Source organism: Rhinopithecus bieti, unplaced genomic scaffold (genome assembly GCF_001698545.2).
Source record: "Rhinopithecus bieti isolate Rb0 unplaced genomic scaffold, ASM169854v2 scaffold_11964, whole genome shotgun sequence".
NCBI classification, from domain to species: Eukaryota; Metazoa; Chordata; class Mammalia; order Primates; family Cercopithecidae; genus Rhinopithecus; species Rhinopithecus bieti.
The window spans coordinates 5,000,551-5,013,455 of NW_016807677.1; positions in this window are offsets into that span (position 1 = coordinate 5,000,551).

Sequence of the window (12,905 nt, forward strand, 5' to 3'; positions counted from 1 at the left end):
AAGCTGAAGTACTGTTCTTTTTTTTTTTTTTTTTTTTTTGAGACAGAGTCTCACTCTCACCCATGCTGGAGTGCAATGGCTTGATCTCAGCTCACTGCAAACTCCGCCTCCCGGGTTCAAGCGATTCTCCTGCCTCAGCCTCCCAAGTAGCTGGGATTAAAGGCACCCGCCACCATGCCCAGATAATTTTTGTATTTTTAGTAGAGACAAAGTTTCACTATGTTGGTCAGGCTGGTCTCGATCTCCTTGACCTCAGGCAATCCACCGCCTCTCCTCCGGAGTGTTGGGATTACAGGTGTGAACCACTGCGTCCTGCCCTGACGTACTTTTCTAAAGCTTTTTATTCTTTGTTACCAGAAAGTCTTCATTTGCATAGACCAGTTCTCTGATCTGCTGGCTCCAGAATTCAATACTTGCACTCCTTAGAGCAACTGACACCCTCTCTACACAAAAATGGCGGAAGAGTCCAAACAGTCTTTCTATTAAGCACCCTGTTCCTTTGGTTCTAAGTTTCTTGCTATGGATTACTCCTGGAGAAGTATAGGAGACTACAAACACCACAAAAAGCAATGATTCCAGGACTTCAGAGTTCTTCCATGGCCATCTCAGGTCTGAAATTCTGAACTCTCCTCTCAAATGGAAACAAAAAGGCCCATTCAACTTCAGTCCTCAGCATTTTACCCCTCTGGCAGGGGCCATCAAATACCGTCTCTTCTTCCAACACCACATTATCTCCATCTCCCAAGGGATGGCCGTCCGGCGTCCTTAAATCCTAACCTTAAATGCCAATAGTTGTTGGTTTACAGTCTTTTACAAAAGTGAAAAAGCTGCAGTCCTTTAAGCAAATGAAACTTAAGGCAATAAATGATCCCATCCACTCTCAGAGAGGTACCCTCTGCTTCCCGTCTGTGTTCTTTAGAAACAGATTAACCAGTGCTTGTTCATAAAGCATATTTCTCAGATTTGGCTCAAAATTTGCGTTTTAGCTGTATCTATAAGGCTTCTGGGGCCAGGTGCTGTGGCTCATGCCTATAATCCCATCACTTTGGGAGGCCGAGGCAGGCAGATCACCTGAGGTCAGGTGTTTGAGACCAGACTGGCAAACATGGTGAAAACCCACTTCTACTACAAGTACAAAAATTAGCCGGGTGTAGTGGCAGGCGCCTGTAATCCCAGCTACACGGGAGACTGAGGTGGGAGAATCGCTTAAACCCGGGAGGCAGAGGTTGTGGTGAGCCGAGATTGTGCCACTGCACTCCAGCATGGGTCACAGAGTGAGACTGCATCTCGAAAAAAAAGAAAGATTTTTGGGAATAAAACGTCAATATTCTCTAGGACCATTGCTTAAGTTTAAGATGAAACTGCTTTATTATTCAAATCTGGAAATTTGAGAAAGGAGGAGTTACCGATAAGCATACTGGGAAAATAGGGGTAAATCAGATTGCCCCAGGTAAACTGGAACTTGTGGTTACTCTAATTGTAACTGGTCTTCTGAATGAGTGCTGTTAGAAGAAAAAACTTGAGACAAATTTAACGGCGTTTAACAGAGCAAAGAACAATTCGAGAACTGGACAGTGCCCTGAACCAGAAAAAGTTCAGAGTAACTACAGGGCTGCTATCTGATCAGATAATATTTATTTATTTATTATTTATTATGTTTTTTTCTGAGATGGAGTCTTGCTCTGTTGCCCAGACTAGAGTTTAGTGGCTCAATCTCAGCTCACTGCAACTTGTACCTCCCGGGTTCAGGCAATTCTCCTGCCTCAGCCTCCTGAGTAGCTAGAATTACAGGCATGTGCCACCATTCCTGGCTAACTTTTGTATTTTTAGTAGAGACAGGGTTTCACCATGTTGGCCAGGCTGGTCTCAAATGCCTGACCTCGTGATCCGCCCACCTCAGCCTCCCAAAGTGCTGGGATTACAGGCCCGGCCTCCAATAACATTTATTAACAAACAGAAGAAAATGACCTACAGAAAACAGAAGTAAGGCTGGGCGCAGTGGCTCACGCCTGTAATCCCAGCACTTTGGGAAGTCAAGGAGGCAGGCAGATCCCTTGAGGCCAGGAGTTCAAGATCAGCCTGGCCAACATGATGAAATCCCATCTCTACTAAAAACACAAAAATTAGTGGAGTGTGGTGGGGCACGCCTGTAATTCCAGCTACTTGGGAGGCTGAGGTAGGAGAATCGCTTGAACCCAGCAGGCAGAGGCTGCAGTGAGCCGAGATTGTGCCACTGCAGCCTAGGCGACAGAGTGAGGCTCTGTCTCAAAAAAAAAAAAAAAAAAAGTAAAGAAAACAGAAGTGAGGGAAGTGAGGTACAGAAACAGCTTGGCATTTGCCTTATTTGAACATGATTTGAACAGTTGTCTGCCTGTGATTTCTGAAACTATCTGGTTGGTACAAGAGTAGGTAACAGGCTGGACGCAGTGGCTCACGCCTGTAATCCCAGCACTTTGCGAGGCCGAGGCAGGTGGATCACCTGAGATCAGGAGTTCAACAGCAGCCTGGCCAACATGGTGAAACCCCATCTCTACTAAAAATACAAAAATTAGCCAGGTGTGGTGGCAGGCACCTGTAATCCCAGTTACTCAGGAGGTTAAGGCAGGAGAATCCCTTGAACCAGAGAGGCGGAGGTTGTGGTGAGCTGAGACTGCACCGCTGCACTCCAGCCTGGGTAACAAACAAAAAAAAAAGAGTAGATAACAGCCTATTTACATATCCAGTTAGTTATGGTCTAATGTGTATGGAGAAATCTTTGGACTGAGCTTAAAGTATGTAAGGAGGCAGCTTTAAGCTAAACTTAGCAGTGCTAAAACTCCCATTTTTCCCCTCAGTTTTCCCTATCTTTGTCAACTCAGTTCCAGTGCCACCCCCAGGAGTCTCGCTCTGTCGCCCAGGCTGGAATGCATTGGTGCAATCTTGGCTCACTGCAACCTCCGCCTCCTGGGTTCAAGTGAGTCTCCTGTCTCAGGCTCCTGAGTAGCTGGGATTATAGGCGCCCACCACCACACCTGGCTACTTTTTGTATTTTTAGCAGTGGCAGGGTTTCAACATGTTGGCCAGGCTAGTCTCGAACTCCTGACCTCAAATGATTCACCCACTTCAGCTTTCCAAGGTGCTGGGATTGCAGGGGTGAGCCACCTTGCCACCTAGCCAGAGAAATCTTTGGAGGCAGTTTTCTCCCTAATTATTCATCTTTCTCAATTAGGATTTCTCTAAACCTGAATCTCCTTAAGAGAGAGCTTAAATGTTTGATTTAGAGTGCTGTTTTAGAAAGACCTTGGGCAAATTACTTAATCTGTTTGTGGTGGTTTCCTCACTTGTAAAGCAGGTACTACTATAATACTAACAGCACTTACTTTATAGGGTATTGTGAAAATAAAATCAGTTCCTATGTGCAAAGTACTCAGAGAACCACCTGACCTAAGTGCTCGATAATGTTAGCTATTACCTCCTCTAAAAATGTTCTATTTTATTTTATTTACTTTTATAGATGGGGTCTGTCTGTGTCATCCAGGCTGGAGTGCGGTGGCACAATCTTGGCTCACTGTAGCCTTGAACTCCTGTGTTCAAGTGATCCCAGAACTTCAGCCTCCCAATTAAAAATAGTTCTCAAAAAAAAAAAAAAAGTTCTCAGGCTGGGCACAGTGACTCACACCTGTAATCCCAGCACTTTGGGAGGCTGAGGTGGGTCGGTGGGGGGGAATCACCTGAGGTTGAGAGTTTGAGACCATCCTGGCCAACATGGAGAAACCCCTCTCTACCAAAAATTCAAAATTAGCTGGGCGTGGTGGCGCATACCTGTAATCCCAGCTACTCTGGAGCCTGAGGCAGGAGAATTGCTTGAACCTGAGAGGCGGAGGTTGCAGTGAGCTGAGATCGTGCCACTGCACTTCAGCCTGGGCAACAAAAGCGAAGGGCATCTCAAAAATAAATAAAGAAATAAACAATAATAATAGTTCTCTTTTCTTCCAGAGTTAAGTACCAGATCAATAAAATTATTATTTTCTTTTTAGAGACAGGGTCTCACCCTGTTACCCAGGCTGGAGTGCAGTGGCATAATCATAGCTCGCTGCTGCCTTGAATTCCTGGGCTCAAGTGATCATCCTGCCTCAGCCTCTGGAGTAGCTGGGACTATAGGTGTGCACCACCCATGCCCAGCTGATTTTTGTAGGTTTTGTAGAGATGGCATCTTGCTATATTGCCTGGACTGGTCTGGAACTCCTAGCCTGAAGTGATCCTCCCACCTCAACCCCCCAAGGTGCCGGAATTATAAATGTCAGCCACGGAGAGTTCATATTTTGAATACCAAAGCCAAATAGAGTCCACATGGTTTTTTTTTTTTTTTTTTTTTGAGACAGAGTCTCGCTCTGTCGCCCAGGCTGGAGTGCAGTGGCGCGATCTCGGCTCACTACAACCTTCGCCTCCTGGGTTCACGCCATTCTCCTGCCTCAGCCTCCCAAGTAGCTGGGACTACAGGCACCTGCCACCACTCCCGGCTAACTTTTTGTATTTTTAGTAGAGACGGGGTTTCACTGTGTTAACCAGGATGGTCTCGATCTCCTGACCTTGTGATCCACCCGCCTCGGCCTCCCAAAGTGCTGGGATTACAGGCATGAGCCACCACGCCTGGCCGAGAACATGGATTTTAATTGCATGGGTCCACTTATATGCAGATCAAAATACACATGTGCATCAAAAATATTGTATTCAGGCTGGGTGCAGTAGCTCACACTTGTAATCCCAACATTTTGGGAGGCCAAGGTGGGAGGATTGCTTGAGCTCAGGAATTCCAGGCTGCAGTGAGCTGTGATCGTGCCATTGCACCCCAGCCTAGGCAATGGAGAAATACCCTGTCTCAAAAACAAACAACAAACAAACAGTATTCAAGGGTTATGAAACCCAAGTATGTAGAGTTTTCCTATAAGTGGGTTCTGCAGGGTCAACTTCACAATTTGAGTATGTGCAGACTTCATTATGGTAGAGTCAGGTGGAGGTCCTGGAATCAATTCCCTGTGTATACTCGTTAACTGTACTTCTTTTTTTTTTCTTCTTCTTCTTCCTTTTTGAGACACAGTCTTGCTCTGTCACCCAGGATGGAGGATGGAGTGCAGTGGCGCAATCTTGGCTCACTGCAACCTCCTCCACCTCCCAGGTTCAAGTGATTCTCCTGCCTCAAAAAAAAAAAAAAAAAAAAAAAAAAGGAAACAAAAGAAAACAGAAGTGAGGGAAGTGAGGTACAGAAATAGCTGGATTGGTTGCAGCTTGGCATTTGCCTTATTTGAACATGATTTGAACAGTTGTCTGCCTGTGATTTCTGGTTGGCTGGGACTATAGGCACATGCCACCACGCCCGGCTAATTTTTGTATTTTTAGTAGAGATGGAGTTTCACCATGTTGGCCAGGATGGTCTCGATCTCCTGACCTCGTGATCCACCTACCTTGGCCTCTCAAAGTGCTGGGATTACAGGCATGAGCCACCACGCCAGCCTAGTTAACTGTACTCCTAAAATGAACTCATTAACTTTACCAAAAGCTATTTCAATTCTCCACACACTACCTTGCCTACGTTACACATTTGGAAATCCATTTATTTTTCAACCAACCATAGATCCTTTTCTGAAGCATTTTCTTAACACCTATAATTTAACCTTAAATAGGTAAACTCTTTAATCTAGGGGTTATTACTGAAATACCTGTATTTTATCCCTCAAAGGCCATTTTCCTAGTTGCTGAGGAGCTGGCCCTGAGGGACATTTCTGACTAGATCACTCCTGGAAAGGAATTCATAGCTTAAAGAGCAGTCACACCTGTCAATCAGTCATAGCCTGCGGCTTTCAAATCCAGTTGCTCAGAAGCCACTGGCAAAAAACATTCAGAGTGAAGCAGGGAAGAAACATGTTTCTTTATTTCTTCTTTTCTCTATTCTTTTCCTAACATTTTCCCTTCATTGTCACTTAGTTCCTCAATCCACACAAGAATTCAATCAAACAAGATCATTTTATTATAATATAAATTATATTTTGGATTTGCAGTAAATCAGAGGAGAAATCCATTGACTCAAAAAATAACTTACAGGCTGGGTGCAGTGGCTCACGCCTGTAATCCCAGCACTTTGGAAGGCCGAGGCGGGGAGTTCAAGACCAGCCTGGCCAACATGGTAAAACCCCGTCTCTACTAAAAATACAAAAATTAGCTGGGCATGGTGGTGTGTGGCTGTAATCCCAGCTACTTGGGAGGCTGAGACAGGAGAATTGCTTGAACCCGGGAGGCGGAGGTTGCAGTGAGCCGAGATCACGCCACTGCACTTCAGCTCTGGGCAATAGAGCAAGACTCTGTCTCGGGAAAAATAAATAAATAAATAAAAATAACTTAGCATTGGGACAAAAGGTTTTCCAGGAAAAGAAAAAAAATCAATTTCCTCTTTAGGAAAATACTCTGCAAATTATTCCCTGTTTAAACACACCGATTGTTTATTATTGCTTCTTATCAATATTACTTTCTCCCCTGGATACTCTTGAAATGATTATTGACTAATAATAGAATTATTCTACAGCCTTCATGTAGAAGCCCTTAAGAGGAATGAGATGGGATTTTCTGTGGTGACAGCACATGTTCTGTGATATCCACTTTTGATATTTGATCACTGTGAGACTTGCCAACTGACGACCAAGCACTGATGTAGACTTGCTCATTAAATGTTGTGGTAGGACAGGGTGTGTCTAGCTGATTACCATGTCCAGCACCAAGTGGAAGTTAAAGGAGGCTAACAGGATTTATCAGATCTAGCCCCAAATTATTTATATTTATTAGATCTGGAGCCCTGTTTACAACCATCCAGCAGAAAGAGGTTTAATCAAAACTCAGGGTCTAAATTTACCAAAGGACCTGTACACATCTCTTTCAGAGATAAGGGTATAGGAGGTCTGGTGGTCTTTTTTTTTTTTTTTTTTTTGAGACAGGGTCTCAATCCATCACCCAGGCTGGAGTACAGTGGTGTGATCTAGGCTCACTGCAGCCTTAACGTCCTGGGCTCAGGTGATTCCCCTCCCTTTGCCTCCCAAGTAGCTGAGACTACAGGCATGAGCCACCGCACCTGGCTAATTTTTTGATATGGTTTGGCTGTACCTTTACCCAACCTCACTTGTTGAATGGCTCTGATGAAAATGCTGATACTGATATGAAGCAACTAAGGTCAAGGCTGAGGTGTTCTTAGATGGAGATGAGGAACTTGTTGGGAAAGGCTGGAGGCAAGAGGTGACTCTTGTAATGTTTTAGGCAAAGAGACTGGTGGCATTTTGCCCCTGCCCTAGAGATCTATGGAACTTTGAAATTGAGAGAAGATACATTTAGGTATGCTGGTGGAAAAAATTTCTAAAGCGCAGGCAAAGAGCATTCAAAAGGTGACCTTGGGTGGCTGTTAAAAGCATTCTGTTGGCCGGGCCGGCGTGGCTCAAGCCCTGTAATACCCAGCAGCTTTGGGAGGCCGAGAGCGGGGCGGATCCAGGGGGCGAGGTCAGGAGATCCGGACCATCCTGGCTAACCCAGTGACCCAACCCCGTCTCTACTAAAAAATAGCAAAACTAGCCGGGCGACGGTGGCGGGCGCCTGTAGTCGCCAGCTACTCGGGAGGCTGAGGCAGGAAGAATGGCGTAAACCCGGAGGCGAGGCTTGCAGTGAGCTGAGATCCGGCCACTGCACTCCCAGCCTGGCGCACAGAGCGAGACTCCGTTTCAAAAAAAAAAAAAAAAAAAAAAAAAAAAAAAAAAAAAAAAGCATTCTGTTTTAAAAAGGAAACACAGCATAAATTTTGGAAAATTTGCACTCTGACAATGTGATAGAAAAGAGAAAAACCTGGTTGAGCACGGTGGCTCATGCCTGTAATCTCAGCACTTGGGGAGGCTGAGGCAAGTGGATCACGAGGTCAAGAGATCAATACCATCCTGGTCAACATGGTGAAACACTGTCTCTACTAAAAATACAAAAATTAACTGGGCGTGGTAGTGGATTCCTGTAGTCCCAGCTGCTCAGAAGGCTGAGACAGGAGAATGGCTTGAACCCAGGTGGCGGAGGTTGCAGTGAACCGAGATCGCACCACTGCACTCCAGCCTGGGTAACAGAGCAAGAGCAAGACTCCGCCTCAAAAAAAAAGAAAAGAAAAGAAAAGAAAAAGCCATTTTCTGGGGAGAAATTCATGCCAGCTATAGAAATTTGCATAAGTAGCAAGAAGCCTAATGTGAATCCCCAAGACCATGGGAAAAATGTCTCCAGGCCATGTCGGAGACCTTCACGGTAGCCCCTCCCATCACAAGTCCGGAGGCCCAGGAGGAAAAAGTGGTTTTGTGGGCCAGGCCCAGGGTCCTCATGCAGTACACAGACTAGGGACTTGTTGCCTTGTGTCCCAGATACTCCAGACATGGCTGAAAGGGGCCAAAGCACAGCTCGGGCTGTGGCTTCAGAGGATGGAAGCCCCAAGCCTTGGCAGCTTCCAGGTTGAACCTGTGGGTACACAGAAGACAAGAATTTAGGTTTGGGAACCTCCGTCTAGATTTCAGAAGATGTATGGAAACACCTGGATGCCCAGGCAAAAGTTTGCCACACAGGTGGGGCGCTCATGGACAACCTCTGCTAGGGCAGTGTGGAAGGGAAATGTGGGGTTGGAGCCCCCACACAGAGTCCCTAATGGGGCACTGCCTAGTGGAGCTGTGAGAAGAGGGTCACTGTCCTCCAGAGCCCAGAATGGTAGGTCCATCGACAGCCTGCACTGTGTGCCTGGAAAAGCTGCAGACACTCAATGCCAGCCCATGAAAGCAGCTGGGAGAGAGACTGTACCCTGCAAAGCCACAGGGGCAGAGCTGCCCAAGACCATGGGAACCCACCTCTTGTGTTAATGTGACCTAGATGTGAGAGGTGGAGTCAAAGGAGATCATTTTAGAGCTTTAAAATTTGACTGCCCCACTGGATTTTGGACTTCCTTTGGCCTTGTAACCCCTTTGTTTTGGCCAATTTCTCCCATATGGAACTGCTGTATTTACCCAATACCTGTACCCCTATTGTATCTAGGAAGTAACTAGCTTGCTTTTGATTTTACAGGCTTATAGGCAGAAAGGACTTGCCTTGTCTCAGAAGAGACTTTGGACTGCGGACTTTTGGGTTAATGCTGAAATGAGTTAAGACTTTGGGGGGCTGCTGGGAAGGCATGATTGGTTTTGAAATGTGAGGACACGCAATTTTGAGGGGCCAGGGGTGGAATGATATGGTTTGACTGTGCCCTCATCCGAATCTCAACTTGAATTTTATCTCCCAGAATTCCCACGTGTTTGTGGGTGGTACTCATGGGGAGGTAATTGAATCATGAGGGCCAGTCTTTCCCGTGCTATTTTTGTGATCATGAATAAGTCTCATGAGATCCAATGGGTTTATCAAAGGTTTCCACTTTTGCTTCTTCATTTTCTCTTGGTGCTGCCATGTAAGAAGTGCCTTTCACCTCCTGCCATGATTCTGAGGCCTTCCCAGTCATGTGGAACTGTGAGTCTAATTAAACCTCTTTCCTCTGTAAATTGCCCAGTCTTGGGTACGTCTCCATCAGCAGCGTGAAAATGGACTAATACTTTTTTTTTTTGTATTTCCTGTATAGATGGGGTTTTGCCACATTGCCCAGGCTAGTCTCCAACTCCTGAGCTCATGTGATCTGCCCACCTCAGCCTCCTAAACTGCTGGGATTACAGGCATGAACCACTGTGATTCGCCTAGGTCTGCAGGTCTTTTAAGAAAATTTTAATGAAGGCTGGGCGTGGTGACTCACGCCTCTAATCCCAGCACTTTGGGAGGCAGAGGCAGGTAGATCACGAGGTCAGGAGTTGGAGACCAGCCTGGCCAACATGGTGAAACCCCGTCTCTACTAAAAATTAGCCAGGCGTGGTGGTGTGTGCTTGTAGTCCCAGGGGAGTCTGACACAGGAGAGTTGCTTGAACCCGGGAGGCAGAGGTTTCAGTGAACTGAGATCATGCCACTGCACTCCAGCCTGGGCGACAGAGTGATACTCCGTCTCAAAAAAAAAAAAAAAAAAAAAAGAAAGAAAGAAAAAGAAAAAAAGAAAATTTTAATGAATAAGGGTAATATGGTTTGGCTCTGTGTCCCCACCCAAATCTCAGGTCAAATTGTAATCCCACTTGCCAGGCGAGGGACCTGGTGGGACATGATTGGATCATGGGGTAGATTTTCCCCATGCATTTCTCGTGATAGTGAGTTCTCATGAGATCTTTGTGTAGCCGGGCGCAGTGGCTCAAGCCTGTAATCCCAGCACTTTGGGAGGCCGAGACGGGCGGATCACGAGGTCAGGAGATCGAGACCATCCTGGCTAACACAGTGAAACCCCGTCTCTACTAAAAAATACAAAAAACTAGCCTGGCGAGGTGGCGGGTGCCTGTAGTCCCAGCTACTTGGGAGGCTGAGGCAGGAGAATGGCCGGAACCCGGGAGGCGGAGCTTGCAGTGAGCTGAGATTGCGCCACTGCACTCCAGCCTGGGCGACAGAGCGAGACTCTGTCTCAGAAAAAAAAAAAAAAAGAGAGATCTTTGTGTGTGTGTGTGTGTGTGTGTCTTCTGCTTTTGTTCTCTCTCTCCTACTCTGCCATGGGAAGACATGCCTGCTTCCCCTTTGCCTTCTACCATGATTGTACATTTCCTGAGGCCTCCCAGTCTTGCTTCCTGTTATGCCCCTGAGTCAAACCTCTTTTCTTCATAACTTACCCAGGCTCAGGTAGTTCTTTATAGCAATGTGAGAACAGACTAATACAAAGGGTTATAGGTTTTGACACCACTTACACACAATAAACATGCAATTTCCTAAAATGCATGTGTAAAGACAAACAAGGGTTGCTCCAGAGACACGGTAAATAAAGCATTCTAGCAGTGTAGAAATAGGCAATGCTGCAAATAAGTGAGACTCAGAAATCAATGTGGGCTGGGTGTGGTGACTCATGTCTGTAATCCCCACATTTTGGGAGGCCAAGGCAGGAGGACTGCTTGAGACCAGAAGTTTGAGACCATCTTGGGCAACATAGTGAGATCCCATCTCCACAAAAAAAGACACAAAAATTAGTTGGGCATGGCACACGCATGAAATCCCTGCTGCTTCAGAGGCTGAGGCAGTTGGACCGTTTGAGCCCAGGAATTCAAGGCTGCAGCGAGCCGTGATGTCACCACTGTATTTCAGTCTGGATGACAGAGCGAGACCCTCTCTCAAAAAACAAAAAAACAAAAACAAAACAAAAACAACAACAAAAAAGAAAACCAACATCAATCTGAAATCAACCTGTTCTGCAATGACACCCAGGTTGAGGCCATAAACACAGTCACTCATGAGGAAAAGAAAAATGGCACAGCCACCAACATAAAATGTCCTACAAACCGCAGACACAAACAGCCTGTTGAATGTGGAAGATTCCAAGGTAGTATCACTGCAACCGTGCTAATCTGCCAGTTAATCTGCCAGGGGAAGGGGATCCCTGTATCTCCAGGTGGTGGAAGTAGCAGCAGTCCTAGTCCAGGCCCGAGAGTAATCTGGCCTCTCCTGGGAGCTGCACCTGACCTGTACCTGTTTCCTTTCGTCACAAACTGTGCCCTAATGCAGACTAGTGAGGCCTGCAGGTGAAACATAACAATCCCAGCGATAACAATGCCAGGAGTATAGGAAAGGCCACAGTCTATGTTAAATTCACACTTAAAGTGTAGTTTGAGAGCCAGACCAGACCAGGGCAAGCATGTAAGTGCTACTCTTAAAAGACGCCCTTCCACACTCAGCCTCTACGCAGATTTGGAACACCCAGCAGGCTGTCAAGTGCGTTTGCCATCATGACACATTTGTATCTTAAATGGCTGAGTAATCACAATTCCCATACAGTTGTTGAAAATACAATTCAGGCCGGGCGCGGTGGCTCTCGCCTGTAATCCCAGCACTTTGGGAGGCCGAGGCGGGTGGATCACCGGAGGTCAGGAATTCGAGGCCAGCCTGGGCAACATGGTGAAACCCTGGGTGTGGTAGAGCGTGCCTGTAATCCCAGCTACTCAGGAGAATCGCTTGGGAGGCGTAAATTGCAGTGAGCCAAGATTGTGCGGATGCACTCCAGCCTGGGCGACAGAGTGAGACTCCGTCTCAAAAAAACAAAAACAAAAACAAAAAAAAACCCCTAAAACCAACCAACCAAATAAAAAACAATTCAATAGGAGCACGTGGTCTTTTAATATGAAATCGTAAATATCTGCTTCAAACATAACAAAGTAACACAAAATTTTAGTTTGAACTTCTGAAAATCGAAAATGGAAAAACTCTGCAATTTTTCCTATTATGCCCAAGTTAACAGCATCAGGGTTAAGGGCACCACGCGGGGCACCCATGAACCGAGGCTTTGGTCCGTTTGGTTAGCTTTAGACAAGCGACTGCATTCATCCTCCATCTCTCCTTCAAGATAGTGAACACTTTTTCATGTCACTGAGTTGGAAATGGCCACAAAGCTGGTGGGAAATCCTTTATTCCACGGTCATTCGGCAGTTTCCCACGGCGGGGGAGCAGCTTTAATTCGCCCGTGGAGGGAGGGTGGAGCCGGAGGTCAGTCCTAGAAATGAGGTTTTTAGGGCAGAGAGCGGAGAAGACTCAGGACCGCCGCTCCCAGGATTCGCAAATCGAGATCCCGAGCACTAGCAGCGCGGCCTGCAACCTCCACCGGCTGTGAAGCCCACCGAGAGCTACAGGCGGGGCCGGGGTCACGTGACCGACGTCTGGTCAGCCGGGCGTGCGCGGGAGCACGCAGAACTGTTCGGCTCTGGACCGCGCGCGCGCGCATGCTGGGGGCGGGGCATGTGGGCCGGGCCTCCGGCGCGCGCGGCGGGCGGGGGCGGGACGGA